The sequence below is a fragment of the Suncus etruscus genome, chromosome 12 (genome assembly GCF_024139225.1).
Source record: "Suncus etruscus isolate mSunEtr1 chromosome 12, mSunEtr1.pri.cur, whole genome shotgun sequence".
NCBI classification, from domain to species: Eukaryota; Metazoa; Chordata; class Mammalia; order Eulipotyphla; family Soricidae; genus Suncus; species Suncus etruscus.
This window is the reverse complement of record NC_064859.1, coordinates 19,493,930-19,517,708: the sequence shown is the minus strand read 5'-3', so window position 1 is coordinate 19,517,708 and position 23,779 is coordinate 19,493,930. Positions and strand designations below refer to the sequence as shown.

At 39.2% G+C, this 23,779-nt stretch overlaps 1 protein-coding gene across 1 annotated transcript in view; it reads left to right on the top strand.

Annotated features, from left to right (window-relative positions):
* The window catches only part of AFF3 (ALF transcription elongation factor 3), a 478,778-nt gene that overhangs the window by 350,822 nt on the left and 104,177 nt on the right, over positions 1 to 23,779 (top strand). The gene's annotated exons all lie outside the window — the stretch shown is intronic.

Sequence of the window (23,779 nt, the reverse complement as noted above, 5' to 3'; positions counted from 1 at the left end):
ATACAGAGGGAGAGAAAGAGGAGGGAAACTCTTGAGAATTTGTTTGGAGATTTTAACTGTTGTAAGAATTGCCAATTTTTTCCTTCACACACAGGAATGGGGTGGGGGGGCGGTATCTGGCTTTCACTTCTGTGAGATACCAGGGTCATTTTAAAAGCCTGCCACCCGCAATTTCACCTTGGAATCATGTTTAAAAAAATCAGAATAGTCATCTAGATGGTTTTTAATTAATAAACACCATTTTTAAAAGATGGGGGGCTGGAGCAATAACACAGCAGGTAGGGTATTTGCCTTGCAAGCGGCTGGCTGACCCAGGTTTGATCCCCGGCATCCCAAATGGTTCCCTGAATCTGCCAGGAGTGATTTCTGAGTGCACAGCCAGGAGAAACCCCTGAGCACAGTCAGGTGTGGCCCAAAGCAAACAAACAAAAAGATTAAAGAAAAATAAGAAAAGGCATATATTCCACAAGTTCTATCTTTTCTTCTCCCTAATCAAGGAATCCAAAAGTGTTTTTAATGATTTATTACATTTCATATATAGGCACCAAAATTAAACAAATTAAGTGATGTGCTTACAAATTATTTTAGCTTAGTAACAGAATGCTCCCTAAAAGTTTTAACACTTCTGAGAATTAGATATGTTTTATTATCTAATAGTTTGTTAATTTGCATATGGATGAGTGTTTTCATTATTGAATATTTAAAATGTTTTTATTAGGGAATATAAAAAGATAAAATGCTATGGGCATCTTATTTTTTTCCAACTACTGTTTCTTAAACTAGAGAGCACCTTAGGCTCACATAGGATCACATAGAATGACTAGGTATTTCCTAAAGGATATCATTTTGCTTATATTAAAATATTGTCCTAAGGTTCCATTGCTATGATTTCAGATGGTATAATGGCTGTGACTGAATTTAAATAGTTAAAAATATTACTAATTTCATTATGAGTCTATGTCATTAACCCTGAAGAAGTTTTCCATTACACACATGAAAATAAATGCATAATTTTGTCATAAGATACACATTGTTTAGCTATGTCCACATTATGTAGTGTCAGTGGTTCACTGTTGAGTCAAATAATTAACGATGGACCTGGAAGGTGAAGGATGGAGAGATTCTTCTCTGCCATCCCAGGCCACGTGGCTCCGCAACCCCCATTTAGCCGTTGGGTCCCAGGTTTAGGTGAATGGCGGAATCAGACTCATCCAGAGACAGGCATCAGGAAGCATCAGCTTTATTTATGCCCTATCCACCACATGTGTGTGGCCTATATCATAACCTTTCAAACACTCAGCCATTCTTAGCTAGCCCTGCGTCTTAACTTCTTTCAGCCATCTTCCCTTTCACCTCCTAGCTGGCCCAAGACCAGAAGCACGCGAGAGCCAGCCAAAAGACCTAATCCCCTCTGGCCCATACCTTATCTACCTTTTCCAAGACCCCTCCCAGGAATGGGCGGGGTCTTGCAGGTAAGGTCAAGTTACCTAGGGAGAAAGGGTGGGGGATGAGGCTTCATCTCCCCCTTCTCTGAAATATAAAAGAACTCTCCTGCGCTTTTGGTCTTTGGACAGCGTGGAGGTGAAAGGGAAGATGGCTGAAAGGAATTAAGATGCAGGGTAGCTAAGAATGGCTGAATGCTTGAAAGGTTATGATATAGGCCACACACATGTGGTGGATAGGGATGAATAAAGCTGATGCTTCCTGATGCCTGTCTCTGGGTGAGTCTGATTCTGCCGTTCACCTAAACCTGGAACCCGCCAGCTGAATGGGGGTTGCGGAGCCACGTGGCCTGGAATGGCATCCACCTCCATCCAGCCACCATCGTTAATTATTTAATGCAACAGTTCACTATTTCAAATAATTTCACAATAAATAAAAGTACACCAAAATAATCATTTTTCCACATATATATTTATTGATTGATTGTTTTCTTGACATCTTTATTTTGGTATAGATATTGAAGTTGATGTCTCCTTTTTTATTTTATATTAGTTTATCTTATCTTTCTCTTTCTTATTGCATTCCGGCATGATTTGAATTTAGAACCGAGACTGTTGTGTGGTGCTTCTCTTTATTGCTGTAGGGCTCACAGGATATTTAATATGACATTTATTTTTGTATTGTTATGGTGTTTCAATTACCTTTTTCATGTCCTCTCTCAAATTGAGGCTGATGGCCACTAGAAGGACTCCACCCATTTTTCAGCATATTTTTATTAATTAATTTATTTTTTTAACTTTTTTTTAATTAATCTTTACCCCATTCTATTGCCTTTCTTTCCCTCAAACAAAACCACATAACTTGATTTATCTAGGTTAGCCTCTCAAATAGAGGGAGAAACAAGGGAGGGCACCAGGACCAAACAGATGTATGATCACTGATAGTAAGCTAGACAAAGAGGGGACCTCCTACTCTAGCAGCCTGGGGGGTGATGGTGGGGGATATGGGTTGCAGAAAGAGAATGGGTAAGGGGGGAGGACAAATTTGGTGGTGGTATTCCCCTGATTCAATGTCAATATGTACCTAAAATACTAATGTGAAAGATATGTAAGCCACTATGATCAAAATAAAAATTAAAAAATAAATAAATAAATAAAAGTGCACATATAAATTTCAAAGTAAAATAAATATTACTAATTTCATACACTATAAAAGTTTAATAGAAAAAAGAGTTTTAATGCCATCTGGAGGTATTCTAGAGAACTGAACTAGGGTAGAGTCACTTTTAAAATTTAATCCATTGAGTAACATTTGACTGCATAAAAAAATGATGCCAATAAAATGTAAGCTGTTTCCAAGTTGCTATATTTTCATAACTAATTTTAGAAAAAGTGATTACACAAATAATCTTGCAAATTCTTATTAACAAAACGTGTAAATATTTGAAGCAAAACTACAAAGTCCCCAGAAAACTGCTCATAGCCAGCATTTATCTTCAGACATACAAAAACCATATTTAGTGGACACCATTGTCCCTCCCATGTTCCAAATCATGGCAACATATGCATCACGGTTCCCATGGTAGTGTCTGCATCATGGTCCTAGTTTCATCAGAGACCAGCTTTCCCTGATCACAGATCATCACCCCTCTATGATTTTGCATATGCAAATGTTTCCTTCATTAAGAATACTAGTTATATGGGACTAGTGGCCACACTTGCCACTCCATTTTCATCCCTAGCACAGCCTTTCCCCCAAATAAGGTCACATTCTGACATCCTGACATCCTGTATATCAAGACCAGCATTAAGACCAGAGGAGAGGAGAAAAGGCATAAAACTGAATTCTAGTGGTCGAAATCACTCAGAAACAAGATTGTTGTCTGGAAGTGCACAGAGGCTAGAAGATGAGACGGGTTCAGAGGTACAGAAAATACACCTGTAAGTAGGAGCTTTGTAGACTGAATAGGGTGGTAGATGTGGGTGTGGGAGGCTGCAATTACAGAACACACTAGGCATGAGAGAAAAAAATCTTTTTTTCAAATGCATAGTTTGATGGGAAAGATCAACTTCATTAAGGCAGATATGTCTCTGTATCTATATAATTTCGTGACCTGTGAGTCACTTAATGTGATTTAAGTAAGGTTCTCTAGGCAGGAAGCTCATTTCCCGACAAAACATTTTCTTCTTTGGTCTCTGTTAAAAGAAGTTAATCATGGTAAGTTTGAGCCATTGCTTAGTAGAACAGAATGTTCTGAGTAACATCTGAAGATCCTTTCAGGTTATATTATTTAACAAAACTAAAAGTATTTCTAACAATGAAAAGTACAGTTTATTCCTAGCACATTAAAAGAAAAACCAATTAGAATTTGGGTAATAGAGTACCAATTTTGTTAATGATGGAAATGTTTCTATTGGATTAACTGTCCTGTGGGTTACTGTTTTGAATTCTGGACAAAGTATTTAAAGAAACAACTGTTTGAAGATATTAGGGGATAATCTAAGCAGAAAATGTTGGGAAGTTGATCTTTGAATAAACAAAATGGAACTAGGGGAGGTTGGCATTATCCCATTCCCCCTGAGGCATCTTTCTTCAATCCACCAAGAGCAACTCCACCTTAGGGAGAAAGAAAGCCACAGTCATATTGGCCTCACTGTCAGAGGATGGAGTTCTGGGGCTGCCAAAGGGGCTGGAATTTCAGAGAGGAAATTCCAGAGAAGAGAGAGATGTTTAGAAAAGAGTTCCTATTCAGTCTATAAAGTCCCTCTATCCTATCCTTGGATGACCCCTACGCTATATAGACATGGAAGGGAAATCCCAATGATTGAGCCCACTGGAAAATGAGAGATAGAAAACTGAAAAGCAAAGCATACATTTCATCTGGTCCTTCCTTCCCTTCTCACAATGAAGGCCTAAAGAATGTAGCATTGAAATAAAAAAAAAAAAAAAAAAGAATGTAGCATTGAAATCCCAACCAAGTGAGTAGAGTAGCTTGAAAACCACATTCAGTTTTCATTTGGAACCTTAGAAAGTTCATGTATTGAGAATAAAGATTCTCACCAAAGGCAAGCAGATATTTTAAATATATTTGGGGATTTGGAGGCCATACTTGACTCTACACTCAGATCACTCCAGACAGGACTCAGGGGGACTATATGGAATGCCAGGAAGCAAACTCCTGTTTGCTGCATGCAAGGCAAGCACCTCACTTGCTTGTACTATTGCTCCAGCTCTGGTTAAATGAAGGCATTGTTTATTATTTCAAAACCTGCACAACTTCATTTCCACTAGACCCATTTGCATACAGTAAATGATAAAGAAAATGTGTCATGATGAAGGGAGAAAATATCATATGGGAGTTGAAATGTATATGAAAGAACTATTTTTTTGTTTGCTTGATTTTTTTTATTTAAACAACTTTATTACATACATGATTGTGTTTGGGTTTCAGTCATGTAAAGAACACCACCCATCACCAGTGCAACATTCCCGTCACCAATGGCCCAAATCTCCCTCCTCCCCACCCAACCCATAGGAATAACAAATATATAAGTATAGAAGGTTGTTTACTATCAAATAAAGCATGCATTATATTTAAATGTGAAAATAAGTGGGAGGATGTGTATTTGCAATCTGCATATTTTAATGATAATATGTACTCAGAATTATAAGAAATTTGAAGACAGCAAACTCATAAACAAAGTTTACAAATGGAGAGAACTTTAAAACAGATGAAAGGAAAAACACAAATTACCAAAAAGCAGCCAGTAAGAAACATTTCTCTAGCAGCATTCATCTAATTAAAGACCTACTACTGCACTTCTGTTAGGATATCTACAGTTAAAAAAGAATGATGACCATCAAATAGTAGCAATTGTATGGAGCAATGTGAACTCATTTTTATGAGTTGTTTGTGGGGAATGTAAATGGCATATTTATTTTTGAAAGCCACTTTTTTTCTGCTTCTTATACATGCATTTATTGCATGATTATACAATACCATTTGGAGGCATTAGTGCAAGGAAAGTATTTTATATTTATTTTTTAGCCCAAGTTTTTTTACCCATGCAAAAACATTTTATTTATTTTTAAAATAATTGCTTTAAAGAAATAAGTAAAGAAAAGTATTCAAATGTACTTTTTAAAGATGTGTAGAAGGGTGTTCCTTGAAAGTTTCATCATCATATAGTAAAAAATGTGATGACAGTTGCCATTAATTGATGGAAAAAACAATTGTGTGATATTCACAAAATAGAATCCTTTTCATCCAAGCCAGCAAATTTCACAAGTTGGTTTCTAGGTTCAAAACAGTCCCAATCAAAATGTTTTCATGATGTTTTCTGGATATCAACCCAGTGATTCTAAGGTTTTATGAAGAGACAAAAGATACATAGTAGCCAGCAAAATATTGAATTTGTAAATGTGAAAGCTGGAGGACTGTTTGTATCCAACTTAAGAACTTACCAATTCAGGTGACTTTGGTATTGTCGAAAGAATAGCTAAGTTATAGTACTCCCAGAAATAGACCTCAAGATAAAAGCAACTAATTTTTAATAACAAAGCAGAGTCTTGTATCAAATAATTCTAGAAAAACTAAACATCCATAAACAAAAAAAATGAATCTACATTTTTTGCACCCCTCACAAAAGTTAATCCATGACAAGCCATATACCTAAATGGAAAACAGAAACCTATAAAATTCCTAGAGGATAATATAGAAAAATCAAAATGACCTGGAACAAGGCGATGATTTTCAAGATGTAACAGAGTAATCAGTACACTGAACCCCATTCCAATTAAAAACTTCTGTTCTACAAACAACCAATGTCAAGAGAATAAGATGAGTCACAGACTGGGCGAAAATATTTGGGAAAAGCATATTCTGTACCCAAAATAAACAAAAAAGTCACTTCAAACTCAACAGTGTTTTTTAAACTTGGTCTAAAAAAATAGGTCAAAGTCTTGAACAGTTACATCACCAATGAGTCACAAATGGTAAATAAGTACATGAAGACAGCCTGCTGTTGGCCAAAGAACAACTAAGATGAAAGATGTTCCTGTCCCTTGTCCTCAGGGAAATGTCAATTAAAAAATGGTGCCACACAAATTAGAATGGCAAAATGAGGAAGGAGGGGACTGGCAAATCACAAAGATGATGGGAACATGAACAAAAGGAACTGCTGAGGGGGTGGGGAATGTATGATGGTAGAACTACCCTGTAAGACAGTTGGCAATTAATTTTTTTTTTTTTTTTGGTTTTTGGGCCACACCCGGCAGTGCTCAGGGGTTACTCCTGGCTGTCTGCTCAGAAATAGCTCCTGGCAGGCACGGGGGACCATATGGGACACCGGGATTTGAACCAACCACCTTTGGTCCTGGATCGGCTGCTTGCAAGGCAAACACCGCTGTGCTATCTCTCCGGGCCCGGCAATTAATTTTTAATTAAATAATTATGGTTTACAAAGTTACTGATAGTTAAGTTTTAAACATATAATATTTCAACACCAATCTTATCACCAGTGCTCCCAGACTCCATCATTCCCCACCCCTCCCTATTCCCACTTGCCACCTTGACAGGCACATTAGTTTGGCCTTTTCTTATAAAACTGAATTAGGGGGCCGGGCGGTGGCGCTAAAGGTAAGGTGCCTGCCTTGCCTGCGCTAGCCTTGGACGGACCGCGGTTCGATCCCCCGGTGTCCCATATGGTCCCCCAAGCCAGGAGCAACTTCTGAGCACATAGCCAGGAGTAACCCCTGAGCGTTACCGGGTGTGGCCCAAAAACCAAAAAAAAAAAAAAAACTGAATTAGCCTTTACCCTGTGACTTATCAATTCTACTTTTTGATGAATATCAAAAGTTGCCCAAAACTTTTATCTATTAAAAATAATATGCATGGATGTTTATGGTAGTTTATTCATGATTTTCAAACATTGAAAACACCAAATATAGTCTTGCATAGGTGAATCGATAAGTTGTGGAGTATTTGTTCAGTGCTAAAATGAAACAAGCTCTCAAGCCATGACAAGGAATAGGAGAAATTCATATGCATCCTACGAGGTGGACAAAGACAATCTGAAAATGCTCCATTGTGTGATATTTTCAAATAGGCAAAGCAGAAAAGTCAAAAGAGTCATCATTTCTAGGAAGAGGGAGAGAAAAGGAGGAATGGGTAGATAGATGCCTGAGGATTTTAAGGTGGTAAATATTGTAATTTCTTCTGTAGTGGTAGTAGGATCCATTGTTCAATTACTAAACAAGTCATTCCACTCTGCACAGAGAGTGGACTAAATACAGACTATGATCTTGGATCATGGTGTACTGGTGTAGGTTTATCTGTGGTAACAAATGCACTTCACTGGAGGAATATTGATCATAAATGAGGTGGTTCATATATGCAGGAAGGAACATAAAAAACAAGCAATTGCTGGAACTACCATTTGATTTTGCTGCAAGGTTACAACTGCTCTGAAAACAAAAGGGTCTTACTTTAAAAAAAATAAACTTATCTAGGCAACATGGAAAAAAACACAAAAGATTATGTTAAATGAAAGAAGGCACCAACAGTGTATGTTGTAAGACTGGGGAAACAGGTGAGGGGCTGCAGGGGTAGGGCACATGCTTTGCATACTGCCAATTCCAGGTATTCCGGTGGTCCCCTGAGCATTGCCAGGAGTGATCCTTTAGCACCACCAGGTATGGCTCCAAAACTAAAATAAATAGGTGGACTAATGAGTGAGATGCCATTTGATATTGACTATGAGAGACTATGAGACTATGAGAGACTGAGGATTAATTGGAAGGGGGGATGTCATGAGGGTACTTTGGAGGGCAGGGAAAGGGTTTATATCTGAATCTGGACTATAGAGCAAACTATTTGTCAAAACTCACTTAATTTTATACCTAAGTTCTGTCATGCTACTGGATATGATTGTCCTAAATTGGAAAAAAATTAATTTACGGAGGATTAAAATACACATGTGACAGCATTTTGCCTCATGATAGCAGCTCATCTGACTGGCTCCTATCCTCACCAGGTACTAATCATAGCACACATATTTTAATCACTTGTGGAAGAAAAAAAGTGAAAAATTTTGTGAGAAAATTCTTATGAAAAATCCTGAAAATGTTGCAGGTAAAAGTAAGCTAAAATATGCTGTAGATCGGTTGAAGTGACAAATAAGGAGTTGAGCCCAAAATTCATACCCACCCATCTAAGCTCTTGGCCAATGTATAATGCTGCTAAAACTTTTCTAGTTGTTTCTCCAGAGATACTAATGTTCTCAGGAAGTATAAGTACTTAAGATAGTGCCTGAAAAGAAAAGAAAAGCCAGGGCCATGCTGGGTTCTCGTGTGCACTAGAAACTAGAAACTCCTAGGAAGAAGGAGCAAATATGATTTCCGCGATACTGTGCAAGCTACAATTAGGCAGTGTGCCTGTGCTTGCTTTGTAGAGATTTAACTGTCACTCCTCCTGAGTCAATTCAAACTCAGGTAGAAAAATCCCTAAGAGGGACCTTCCACATTTTAAAATAACTGTCAGTTGTACAAAAATAAATAAATAAATAAACTACTATATTACCAAGAAAAGATTTGAAATGACCTTCATAATCATAGGAAAGGGATTGAACACAAAGAGTTAAACTCTCTGGATAAAATTTTTTAAAAAATAAGATAGAAGTAAAATAGTTCATCGGGGGTACATGTTGCATAGTAAAATGCTTGGAAATAATTATATGTTCCAGCTAAATTAATGACACATGCTGCAATGTTTTCTCCAAAATTAATGCAGTTGTTGGAAACAACATATGGAAAATACTCATTAAGCAGTTATTATTGCTATTGTAATAGGATTCATGATTTACAAAGCTAAGAGGAAAAATGCCTTTGTAGTGGATAAAAATCAAAGCTTGATAAGAAATTTTTCAGGCCTTTTAAATCAAAAAACTTGGGGTTCAGGTGATGAAAGCAAAAGCTTCATCTAAAGATTTCCTCACAAAGTGGAGCTGTATAGAGGAATTGGTGGAGGTAAGTGGTCCCCACAGTGATCATGCCTCTGATCTCTCTCCAAGCCCTCAGAGGGAGGAGAATTAGCCACCTGGCCTTTCCTTCATCAGGGAAGCACCTGATGGAAGGAGGCTACCAAAGGTCTCCCCAGTGACTTCCAAATCTAAAATCTTGGAATGCTTCATAGCATTACTCAGCAAGAAAGATCAGAGCTGATACCCAAAGGTTCTTTCTAGGTGTGTTGTATGCAATTGGTAGCATTGAATCAGGGCAAAAGGGAGCAATTTCTCTGGGTCCTTTCTAGGAATGGTGCTTGGAGCTTTGCTAAGAGACATTAATCCTGGGCATAAGAACTCGACCTTCAAGGGCTTCACCTCCCTACAACACCTCCTAGAACCATCACTTTGATCGTTGGAGTTGCAAGTTGCACATTTGAGTGTGGGTAGCCCTAGACCCAACCATTTGGTTCATAGGTGTGTCTGGTAAAATGCCCTAGTGTTCACTGTAGAACTCTCTTAGGAAATGAGAACTATGAAGGAGAAATCAAGAGGATCAGTTATGTGTTAAACATGTAACAAAAGCTCCTATTCGTGCTGTGCATTTCAAAATGTTCCACAAACTGATCATTTACTAGGTTCTAGAAGTTGGAAGATCAAAGTCAATTTAAGAACCATTACTGAAAGTTCTTTCTTTTTCTCAGAGAAACCTGAAGCCTCTCTGATATTTACTTTGGCCACAGCAGCCCACGTCTACAATGATGAACTGGGGCTGTTCTCTTAGTCGGTGAAGGGTCTGTCCCCAGAGATCCCCCCGTCCGGCTCTGTTTAAGTAATCTGCCAAGATCCTGTCTGCTCGAAAAATGAAAAACATGTAGTGCATTGCCTTTGCCTTGAGAAAACTGGCCTTCTCCTGTTTCTCCAACTCTTAGACAGCAAGAGTGAAAAATCAAATCAGAGAGGCTATTAGAATTCTTCAGCCCATCTCTTTTGTAAAGGAGCACACTTGGCTACAGTCCCCTGAGGAACGTAGCTCATGAAATCTGTGAGATGAGAGTTTCTAGTCAAGTCTGGGAAATGGCCTTGAAGGACCAGAGAATAGGAATTAAACAGAGCTGCTGTTCTGGCTAGACTCAGGTCAGAGCACTCAAGAAGCCCAAGAATGTAGCCTGGTAATAGACCACCTTAGAGCAATTTGGTAAAATCTTCCTCTCCCAGTCTTCCAAAATGACTCCCTGGATGGGCCAGAGGTCAGAAAGAAGATTCTACCACAAAATTGGGGAATCTCTGCCTGCCACCTTTCGATTACACAGAGACTCAACTTTCTTTCCTATAGGCTGGACTTCACCCAACAAACCTTTCCTTGAGATAGTATCTATGTATGTGTTAGGGTTTCTCAAGTAGGATTTAATAGGGGGGTTATTTTGTTTTATGATAAATTATACAATAACACAAAGTTATCCCCTTAACCATGTCAATGTATGGTCAGACTGTCACATTAAGTATATTCACACTGCTGAGCTATATTTAACCATTATTTATCCCCTAAAAACTCTTCATTGTTTTCTTTTATTTGGGTCATTACCCTACTACTATGCTCAGGGATTACTCCTGACTCTACACACAGGAATTACTCCTGTCAAACTCAGGGACCATGTGCGATGCCGGATATCAAACCCGGGTTGTCCACATGCAAGGCTGTATGATTGTTCCAGCCCCATCCTTTTGTCCATTTGTCAATTAATTCTTTCTCTTAGAACAATCCCCTTCAGAATTCAGCTAAGATGTAACAAACATCTGTGTTCTACTAGGTTCTGAATGTTTTAAAGGGCATTACTATAAATAAATAGATAAATAAATAAAGGTCCACAGTACTCCTTTTAAAAGGAGCTATTTAAAAATCACCTTTTGGGCTCCTACCTCTTTCATAAAACCATAGAACTTGAGTCATTTTTATTTGTCTCATATTTCTATGTTTTTCTACAAATTGAGAAAAGAAAAAAAAGTGGATTGGGCCCAGGGCCAAGCAGTCTCAGGAGCATTGAGTGGGGGAAAAAAAAGAGATCAGATCTAAATACCCATCCTAAAGTCAACGACAATAGAATCAAGAGACCCAAACTACAACAAGCTAAACACAAAATGGGTCTGTTACACTGGTAGTCCTGAGAGCTAAGGGTGGAGGTATGGGATACATTCGGGAACTAGAGTGGATAGAGGTCAACACTGGTGGTGGGAATGGCCCTAATTCACTGTCACTAAATGCCTGAAGTACAACTGCAAAAGACTTGTAATTCACAGTGGTCTCAATAAAAAATAAAATAAAATAAAAATCACCTTTTAGGGCCAGAACAATAGCACAGTGGATAGGGCATTTGCCTTGCATGCAGCCAACACAGGTTCGATTTTTGGCATCCCATATGGTCCCTCAAGCCTGCCAGGAGCAATTTCTGAACACAGAGCCAGGAGTAACCCTGAGCGCTGCTGGATATGGCCCAAAAACCAATAAAAATATAAAAATTACCTTTTATAGTAATTACCCTTTTTGTTGTGTTTGGGGTCACACCAAGTGGTGCTCAAAACTTGCCTTGCTCTTTGCTCAAGGATCACTCCTGGAAGGCTCAGAGGAATCAAATGCAATATTGGGGATCAGATCATGCCAGCCATGTGCAAAGCAAGCATTATAACCCCTGCACTATCTCTATGGCCTATAATTATTTCTTCACAAGGCTGAATAATATCCAAGATGTTTAGTTAAATTCTGCTTCTCTATCCTTTCATCAGCAAGCACCCTCTGCTTTTCTTCTGTTATGAATAGCACTACTTATAAGTACAAATACCTTTTACTTGTTTACTTGTACTTATTTTCTTTAAAAACAAGGACTTTATGTTATTTTGGAAATAGTCTACTCTCAGACATTTTTAACATGGTGTACACATCTGAAATACATTTTGCTTCATGTCCTATGCAAGTAGATTTACTGAAGCAAAGATATCACTAGACATCTGCCTTCAGACATTTTTTCTCCTTACATACTATTTTTAAGTGCAGCTCAAGATGCATTTTGTTTGCTAGTAGTCACAAACCATGACATGGAGGCCAAGAGGCAGTACTGGGGTAAAGGCACTGCCTTGCATACAGCCAACCCTGGCTTAATCCTTAGCATGTCACAGAGCCCCAGGTATCACCAGGAGTGACTCTGATGGCAAGTGTAACCCCAGCTCCATCACACTCATAGGTTGCATCCTTGAGGCATCACACGGAACCAGCAGTCCCTAGGAACCCACCAGAAGGTGTTTCCACCCCTCAGAACAAGCACAGTATTGCCCAGCGGCCAGCACACAGGAGTTATACCAAAAGTATGACATGCTTCTCATCTGGCTTTGTTGCCTGTGAAAGAATCACTCCAACCCTTATAAAAGTGTCTGAGAAGGGGTTCTTGAAAGGCTGGTTTTTCCCTGTTGTACAGATGAGGACCCCAAGTCTGAAAGGGGTGAGAAATTTGTCTCAACTTTTGCATGTAGTATGTTCCCACTTATGTCTTCTTGGGAGACTGGAAATGTAACCAGAGAATGAGCAATTTTGCTGAGTGATTAGGACCCACAGAAAAGACGCTACAAATCAACCAGGAGTTGTCTGTCCTGGGTTTGACAGGAAGCCCTGGGTGTCCTTCCCATCAACAGAGTCAAGGATGGCATCACCATAAAGAACTAAAGCTCACCCAGGACATTTAATCTCAGTTTCAGAATGTAAGTCTTGAAAATGCATATTGTTGGAAACAGAAATATTTCAGTCCCCCTGAATTACAATGTCCAAGCTATGGATCCCCTGACTTTCAGGCTTAGGCAACATTGTCTCTAAGAACCCTTCCAGCCCACAGAAAAGGAGCTATTCTCCATTCACCATAGAGTTAGCAGATGGCAACAGTTTTCAGGGGAATTACTGTGCTGTGGGATTATGTAGTAATCAGGGTGGGTGATCAATAAATATTGCCTGACACTAACAGATGGATTTAGCTTCCTCCAATGTGTCTTTTATCAAGCGCCTTCATGCTCTTTCATTGAAGACTTGCCCAGCATTGGAAACCTAATTTAGCAAAAGTTATTAGTGTGAATGAATGCCAAATAACTGGGAGATGGTTGGAATATAACCATTATGTGTTTAGGACAGGATGGTTGGAATACAACCACTCTGCATTTATTAGATGATTGAATACAATCACTCTGCATTTATTATACAGGATGATTGAAATAGAACCACTCTACATTTACAACACAGAATGGTTGGGATACAACCATTATGTGTAAAATAAACCCCACATTGTGAAATCACCCCACGCACCATATTTCCAACCCCAGGTGGACAGGTCTGAAGAAGCAGGGTAGCAAAAAATGAATGAATAAACCAAGCCAGTCAGAAGAGAGTGATGGAGTTTGTTTCTCACCTCTTGATCTTTCTATTCCCCAAGCCAGACTGCCTCTTCTTTTTCTCCGAATATAAATATAAATCAACCAAGTGGGGGAGAGGAAAGTGATCCAGGTGGACTTTTACACAGCAAAGAATATGTTTAAAGGAAAAAAGGAAGATGGGGAAATGCCTTTGTTTGGGTTTAATAGCTGGGTGTCATCTTACAACTATACATTTATATAACAGGGTGGTTGGAATCCAACCACTATGCATTTATGACAAAAGATGGTTGGAATACAACAACTCTGCATGTTAGAACACAAGGTGGTAGGAATACAACCACTCTGCCTTTTCTGTGTCTTCTTTAGAAATGCCACTTCTTAGATTGAACCTTACTCCTCTACTTATTTTAATTAATTAAGATGCAAACCTCCAAATATACGCCTTTCTGTTTACAAACTGTTCTCTCCCATTCCCATCCCCAGAGCTGAGTTTTCTTTCTGCCTCTCATGCTGACTCATCCCCTCTCAAACCCGAGGACCATAATCTTAACTACATATTAAATGTCAGTCTGTGCCAAGCACTCTACTCTACTGGACACCTTGTTTTATTTAATTCTTAGAGCAGCACAATGAGGTGTATTATTACATTATTACAGCTCCTGTTACAGGAGAGAAAATAGAGGTTTCAGAGCTGGTGGGGCCAGGGCCAACATTCTGGCCAAGTCAGCCAGCTCCCAGACCATTTAGCAGCGTTGTTTTAGGTTTGTTTCCTGGCACTGAGGATGCAGGAGTCATAGTTAGGAAAGGAGAAATCTTGTTTCAGGAAAGGGCCCATGATTTTCTGCTTCCTCTTACCATGCGCCTTCACTCTGTGTTCTCAGTGAGCCTGTGGGAGGCCCTGGAGAAGAGACAGGAGGAAGCCTGGTTCTGGCACTGGTAAAGGTGTATCTTGAGAGGAGATAGCAGCCTTGGAGTGAGTCTGGACTCAGCAGCACTGGAAACAGGAGATTTAAGAGCAACTACCAGGATTTGTCTTGTGCAGGCAAAGATGGGGGATACCTGAGTTCAGGAGCACTGGGATCGAAGTTGGTACCAGCAGTGGGATTGGAACTGATATAAGACATGCCTAAGATGCAGCTAGCAATAACTTTGTAAATCATGGTTCTATAATGAAATCTAAAGAAGAAAAGTGAGTTTGGAGTCTGGATCCATCTGACAGTCTCAGTGGCTGGCAAATACGAAAGGGAAGGGCAATTTTCCAGCCTCCAGGGGCTTCTGTGAGTGGGAGAGCAAATTGTGGTAAAGCTATTCTTACATGAGCCTCCCAAGTGTCTTGAGATACTCAGCCTTATACCTTCAAGGTTTTACCTCTGAAGAAATTTCTCCTCAACTTTTAACTTCTTTTTATTTTATTTCAAATTTTCAATAATCTTGCATATTTATTTTTCAAAACACTCATTCCAAATGGATATTCCAAAAATATTCATTTTATGTATATTTTCCATGCATGAATGCAAAAATTATCCATCAGGACCCCCTTATAATTTAAAATATCTTTGTTGTTATACCTCCTATTCAAGATTAATTTTTGTATGTTTTATTTAAAGTACACATCTCACATAATTGACATAGTCAATCATAATACATTTGTTTTCAGATAAGTGAGAGCACAATTATCTTTGAAGAAAAAAGAAATACAGCAAATTTGTAAAAAATGATTGTATCTACAATGAGGTCATTAAGTAATTGTCAGAATACTTAGTAAGCTCTTAGTTCTGCCTAAGCATTTTGTGATACAAATGAAATGTTTTGGCAGACATTCATTTTTCTTCTCTCTCTCTCTCATTTTCTCCCCCACCCCTTTAGAAACTGTGGTTTGCAATGGTTACTGAAGAGGTATCATACATCTCTCTTTACTTCCTTTTGACACCTAGTTCTTGTCCAGACTTATCATTTCCAACTGTCATTGTCATAGTGGCCCCTTCTCAACCCTAACTACATTCACTGCACTTTGTGACAAGCTTCCTACAAACCATAGACTGGTCCTCTGATCTCTGTTGTCTTTCGATATTATTACCATACATCTCTATTTTTTTTTGAATGCTACTTTTTTATATATCCCACAAAGGAGTGTGATCATTCTATGTCATGGGTCCCCTCTGCATAGCCAGGAGTGAACCCTTGAGCACACAGCCAGGAATGATCCCTGAGCACTACCTGTGTGACCCCCAAACCAAACCAATAAACTGAATCACAACTGATTCATGGGTAGCATGCCCAGGCCAGGCCACTAGCCCAGAGCTGGTTGACCCAAAACATTTTCTCCAACTCTGCTTCATGTGATGACATCCAAAATGCTGTATTTGGTTCATGGCACAAAGAGATGAAAGTCCAGTGGCCAGATATAAGAAACAGTGGCTGTTGTTGGGTTCATTTGGAGACTACAGAAGTCTCCAAATGCAAGCTAGAGGACTGTTAGAGAGATTGGCTTTTACGGAAAAAATGTTACTTGTTTGGTTTTGGACTTTGGGACAAGGAGCATTGAGGAGGCAGAGATGGAGCATCAGCCAATCTTTGGATAAAATTGCTACCTGGAGAATTTCATGCAGCAGTACCCTGTTTTCACACAACTTCAAGAATTGTGGCTCTGAAAACAAGTTTGAGTGCATAAGCACAGAAAAGACACTTCTGTATCATTTGAGGGAAGAAAAATTTCTATTTAACCACACAAAAGAAATATTATTTTTCTTGAACCCAGTATAAAAATGGAGACATTCCCCTGGTTTTTAGAGTTGATTTCCTGTCGACAGTTTGGGCAAGGTCATGAAGAATTGATCCCCCAAAAGTGAGTGAGCATTTCCTAGATGTGAAGCACTATTGTAAGCATTTCACTCCTGTCATTCTTACAGCTCTTTGAGATGGTTTCCACTTACAGATAAGATAAATGATGCACAGAGAGGGTAAGTCATGTCCTACGGTCACACTGCCAAAGTGTAAGAGGTTTGGGATTAGAACTCAGATTAGAATCCTACCCCATGTTTTTAATCACGCATCTAGGTATCCTCCACTTCCACTAACAGTCTTTAAGGTGTTTGCCAAACCCTAAATTATTGATTGCTTTCTGAACAAGACAGTAGCTTTTGTCAACCGTGTCACTCTTGGGTGCCCTTGAGTACTAAAGCCTGTAGCTGAATTAGTAATGTAATTAAGATCACTATCCCCAAATGCTAGGAGCATGTCTGTCTGCAGGATCTTCTTTCTCATTGTCAGCATGGGGTGATAGCACAGGACATTTCTCCTTGCACATCACACATCACACACTCACTGTCACATCCTTTCACCACCCCCTTTAATGATGTTGCTCTCAGGAAGTCTCCATGGTGTCCTGCATCCATAGTGGTGCTCATCAGAGGTGGCACCCTTTAAGAAGTAGTGCTTGTTGCCCCATTTGTTGGATCCTGTTTACTCCTTTGTTGGTTGTTTATGTATCCGCAAAGAGCTCCCAGAATGAGAAATTGATTCCCATCCCCTTGTCTCCTTTTGGAGGGAAGATCTTGGTAATATTTATCCATAGCAAATAATCCACACAGACAGGAGGGTTAAGGGGTAAAAGGTTGGGTGAAGAGAGTCCTTTGTCAGCCTGCTACTAGCTCCAAAACACACCAAGAGCCAGCCAGCCAACTCTGGCAAAAGACCCGGAACACCTCACTCCCAAACTATTTATTTGGCTCTCAACAGCGCCCCCACCTGGAAGGTCAAGGTGGGACAACAGGCAAAGAATAATCTTAAGGAAATATTTTCATATACGACAGTACTCACACACAAAACTGGCTGGCATATTGCTTTCAGTGCTGAGGAAGACCCAAAGGAAAACTTCCAGGCTGGAACAGCAAAATTTCCTGGTCACATATGAAGCATATGGGGGTATAAAGGATTGAAATTCTGACCATAGGCTCTCAGGGAAGGCAGGTAACCACAGTGCCAATCCCTGGTCTGACCACTCCATGTTGAAGAATCTTGAATTGTGTTGGTTTTTTTTTCCTCAGCATTTCTATTAATTAATGAGAACTTGGAAGGGGGTGGACTCCATGCCTTGAAACATAGTGAATTTGATGTTCGAATTTGGGAATTAAAACTGAACATATAAATTAAAACTATTACAGGGCCAGAGAGATAGAAGAGTGGTAGGGCATTTACCTTGCACACAGCCAATCCAGGACAGATGGTGGTTTGAATCCCGGCATCCCATATGGTACCCTGTGCCTGCTTGGAGCGATTTCTAAATGAAGAGCCAGGAGTAACCCTGAGCGCTGCCAGGTGTGAACCCCCGCCCCCCCCCCAAAAAAAAAAGAATTAAAACTGTTCCATGCTGCCTCGATGAATAATTTTGCAAGTCTGGACTTAGAGGAAATGTTGGCTAGAACCTAACTCCCTAGTGGACCACTTGAGGATCAGGATGTGGTGGGTCTGTGGAGCTTTCGGTAAAACTTGCTCAAAAATAAACTAAGTTATGGTATAGAGAAAGTGCTCCCAGATAAGAAGCATTTAGACAGGTAGCTCTGGAAAGTTCTCCTTCCAGAGTCATAAATGAATGTCTTTGTTTTTGTTTTCTATCCCAAATTCTGTTTAACCTCCATACTGTGATTGCCAGATAAAATACAAGCACCTCGTTCCATTTGAATTTCAGATTAACGAGGAATAGGTTTTTAGTGTAAAAATGTTCTCCTACAATATTTGAGGCAGACTTAGACTAAAAATATTATGTGTCTTACCTGAAACTCAAATTTAGCTGGACGTGCTATAATTTTATTTGCTAATTCTAGCAGTCCTGCCAAATACTGCCTAGACTGTAGGTCCAATTGAACTGAACTTTAAATTCATAATTCAGCAAGGAGTAAAAAAATAAAGACAAGGTGAAAGGGCAGAGGAATGAGAAAGGAGATAAAATATTAAAAGCTAAGGAGAAAAAATGGAACAATGAATCTGGCAGTCTACCAAGTAAAATAACTAGCAATTTGCAAGAAAAAAAAATCTGAAAACTGAGGTCATAGGATGGAAAAAGTCTGTTGTACAGATTCTTGTAGCCTGAACCTGGGTGGGTTGCAGGGGGTGGGGGGTGGGGGGGAATGCAGGCATTCTCTTAACTTCTGAATTCAGAAGTTCATCCAGGAATGAAAAGATTTGAAATTTGAAGAGGTTTCATTTTTCTCTTTATTACAATACCATACTCCTCCGTTAATTGCAAGGAGAACTGTATTTCTTTCATGAGATGGTTTTAGCATCTGGAAAAGTCTACCCAGTTTCTGCTCCTAAGATGCAGCATTGAAAACTTCATGATTAACCTTTTGTTTGCCTACCTTGTGCTGACTTTCAAAAAGCAATCAAATAGAAGCATTTTTGTTTTAAAAAAAAATCACTTAATTCTGCTTTAAGCATGAAGATGTCTTTTTTTAAGTTGAAAAATAATAACTGACAGCTCCGAGGCAGCATGTTTTTTCTTTAATCTCTTACCCAACAAATTACTATGAAAAAAAATCCTCTTGCCTTAATCCTGAGACATGACCCATGGGGTACTTATGCAGTGATGAGCCTGTAACTGTGAATGCAGGAGAAGAAAGAGCCCTTGGAAATTTTAGGATGTTATTCCAAGTGAGATTACTCGTTTTTGACTCGGTGAGCCCAGCTGGAGGCAGCCTTCATCAGGGTAAGATTCCTTCTTGTTCCAATTCTATCTTCTGTGTTTCCAGAGGTGGGTTGTTGCATTGGGAGGAATCAGGCCTTTGTTGCTTGAGCTATGTCTGAAACGCAACTGTCTTAGAAAGGGGACAGGAACTGGTGGTTTCTGCCTGTGCCATGATCTGAAATAGTCCAATAGATGCAAGGCTGGGCTGTGCAGGGCAGAAAGCAGGTCTCAGCTCTATTGTCTATGAAAGAAAATTCTGTTTCTTTGAGAGGCATTGAATGGCTAGGTTTGCTGTTTCCTCAGAGCCAGAGAATGAGGCTCCGTAGTCTAATTTCTGTCATTCTATAGTGTTGCTGCTGCTGCTGTTTTTGAAAAGTGAGGCTAATGGTGCAAGGAATTTTCCAACCAAATTATGAATCCGTCATGTTGTTTTTTTTAACATTGGCAAACTACAAGTCTTCATATTTTCACTGTCATCTCTCTACTCTGCTTCTTACTGTTTCATTAGGTGCATCTGATGGTGTATTCAGAAAAAAAGGGATGTTATTCTGTATGTTTTTCCTTTAAAAAATGCTTGGAAAAATATTCCAGAGCCAGTTTCTCTCTCCAAGAGCCAGAGCTGGCTTTCTGCATCCTGGTGGCTTTTGGAAACACTCTGAGGACCAAAATGTCCCTGTGACAGCCAGGTTAGAAGTCAGTGTTCATGTGATAGCACCCTGTGAAGCGATATCACAGTGATGGGTTGTTTGCTGTGCACGTGGCTGACCCAGAATGAACCTGGGTTCGATTTCTGGCATCCCATATGGTCCCCTGAGCCTGCCAGGAGTGATTTCTGAGCATAGAGCCAGGAGAAACCCCTGAGCACTGGCACTGCTGGATATGGCCCAAAAACAAAAGAAAAAAGAAAAAAAGAACAAGTCGTGAGAAACTGTCAGGTGACATAGTCACAGGCCCTTTCCAACCATTGTCATTTCTAGTCCCACCTCCTCTGCAGAGGATTCTTTTTTTTTTTTTTTTTTTTGGTTTTTGGGCCACACCCGGCGGTGCTCAGGAGTTACTTCTGGCTGTCTGCTCAGAAATAGCTCCTGGCAGGCACAGGGGACCATATGGGACACCGGGATTCGAACCAACCACCTTTGGTCCTGGATCGGCTGCTTGCAAGGCAAATGCCGCTGAGCTATCTCTCCGGGCCCTGCAGAGGATTCTTGACCAGAATGTGCAACGAGTCACCTGGGATCTTTTTTAAAATACTATCACAGTTTTGGCACATTTTTGTTGCCTGTTACAAACTATGTCCAGAAAGGACCAAATTCAGCTAACTATTACAAAGGAGGCTTGAAAATGCACATTCTTGGGGCTCCATCAGATATTCTGTTTCATGGTAGCTGGATTTGATGATGAATCAAATGTGGAGCCCTAAACTGAATCACATTTATTTTAAAGGCTTCTTGCTTGGAAAAAGAAGAATACCCAAATCCTGAATACCGTGCCTTTGCAGCAGTCATTTACCTTCCATTGTTCTTGCCTTCCCATTTTCCCGAGCTTCTTCCTTCCCACTTTCTCTCCTGTTGTCAAGAAGAAAATCTCTCCCCTCTTTTTGGGGCTTCTTGCTTCTCCCTGCTTCTTCTCTGTGCCCTTTTCATTCTTTTCTTGATTGTCCTTCCCACCTGCACTTTCTTGTTCAGTATTTTTAATAAAACAAATGGTTCCATCATGAGCCATTGCAGCCACAGCACACTAACCCTCTCTGCTCATCCTTTAACTCTGGCTCAGTCTCTTCCTGGCCACCTTCCTGTCACAGCTTTGCCCATTTTCTGCATTGCCTTGCCACTGTAACCGATTTGGATTCAGCCCAATCAATGGCCCTTCAGCAATCTTTTGACTTCCTTGGTAGCTTTGCCACCTGCCATCCGCTCAACCCATACCTCAACCCATCGCTTCCCTTCCTGCTCTGCCATCCTACTGCAGCCTCCCCGTTTCCTTATTAAAGTTCACTCTTGACTCTCTTTCTTTTCCTTTTGTTTCTCATTCTCATGGCAAACTCTTCCTTCTCCTTAGTTTTCTTCTCTCTGTCCAAATGATGCTCAAATTAAGATCTCAAGATCCTGAACTTTGAGGTCTTCCCAATGTTCCAAGCCAGTTTTTCTGCCACCAAATCTTAACATTTTTTGGAATTGACGACGATTCTTCACCATTTTCCCCATTCCACCCCAACTGTCCCTCATATTTGCCCTCTTTCCTTATCGATGTCATCCAGACTCCTTTTTTTGTGCTTGACTCGAGAACACAAGTTGTTTGCTCCATAGCACCCTCTTACATTGCATCTCCACAAACATGCCTGCATAATTATATTTCTCTGTGTTCCCAGAGCCACACCTTAGCCTTCTCTACTTCTTTTCCTTCCCTCTATAGAAACCTGATTTCCCTAATTAACCCTGAGCGATTTATTCCATCTGATGGGATGGTGCCACCTGAGTTATTTTTCTGTAAGTCAAGTTTTGATTATGACACTGCTCATCTTTCATCGTTAGGGGCTTGAAACCTCACCTGGTAATTTCTACATGATTATATATGAACAAAGAAGGAAGAAGATTGAATACTATCACAAATCAAAATATTCTGAGTGGCATTGGCAGAAAAATGAAAATAACATGAAAGTTTGTAAGGAAAAATTAAAGTAGCACCAAGATGGAAATGTAAGCACTCGGTGAGCAAAAGAAGAAAAAAATCCTCAGTTATCTATTCCTATTTCAAGAAACTAAGAAGAATAAAATTAAAACCTAGAGTAAACATCAGAAAGAAAATAATAAAGATATGAGTAAATAACTGTAACATTGACAACTAGACAGCAAAAAAAGAAAAGGAGAACAACCAAGTAATATCTTGGACTATGTATGTATATGATATTACTACATACTCTGAATATGTCAAAAGATAAAATAATTAACAAATATGCATACATTTTATAACTTACAGGAAAGTAAATACCTCGAAAACCATAAATTACCAAAATTTAGCCAAATTGAAACTTTTAATCTAAATAGTCCCAAAACTAAATAGTCCTAAAATATCATTATAAATAATTATATTTATTTTGTGATTTATTTTGAAAGCACACCCAAAGAAAATGTTAAGGCATTTTTTCTTTGTTTTTGAATCATATCCTGACTCAGTTCTTGGAGTCACTCCCAACAGTGCTCAGGGGTCCATGTGATTGTAGAGATCAAACTCTGACTTACTGCATGCATAGCATTTGGTCTAAGTTTTGTGCTATCTCCCTGGTTACCACTAGAAAATTATATTTAAGAAAGAACTAACATGAATCTTATACAGTCTCAAAAATATATAGGAACAATCACAAATTGTTACTACTCTGTTGCTAAAATCTGAGAGGGAAGGGGGAAAATTTCTAATAAGAATAATAATTAGAACAAGAATAATAAATAGAAGATTTACATATTGGAAAAGAAGAAATGAAAATGACTCTTTTGGAAACAATGGTTTTTCTACCCCAAAGAATCACAAAATATAAAATATCTCCCAAAATGTGTCTCAAATCAACTCCCAAAATGTCTCAATCTAAATACCTCCAAAAGGACCCTTAGAGTTCCAAATATACCAAATATACATAACTATTATGTCAATATTATATTAGAAGATGCAAGTTCAACACACAAAATTTAATTGTATTGAGTACAATAACAAGAAAAAGTCAAATTAAAAAGCAATGCCAATTATAATGGCTTCTAAAAAATAAATATTTGAATGTAAATCTAACAAAATGTACATAGAGGCTCTCTGTGAAAGAGATCACAAGATGCTTATGATGCCAGAAATGTTCTGGAGAGTGCTAACTCATCTGGCCTCATCTTTGATAATTAGTGGATGAATCTACAAAAGATCAAGTGCCTCCATGAATCAAAGTCATTGGCAGATAAGTTTCCACTGTCTCAATATCAAAAGGCAAAAAAAAAAAAAAAAATAATAACACCAGATTCCCCAAGTGAGTCAGAATATCTGGATTGTTTTTACATGAATGTCCTTAGCCAGGATCAACAGCTTGGAGTTGAGTTTGAGGTAGAATTTCCAAATCCTGCAAACATTCTGACAACCACCAAGTGCTCCAGATACTGGGCAGTGCCACTCATGAGTCCCATACAGGGTTTTGTACTGTCCAGCACACCACAGATATGCCTATCTTGCCCCAGATACACCCTCTTCATGGTGTGCAGCAAGGAAGGGAATT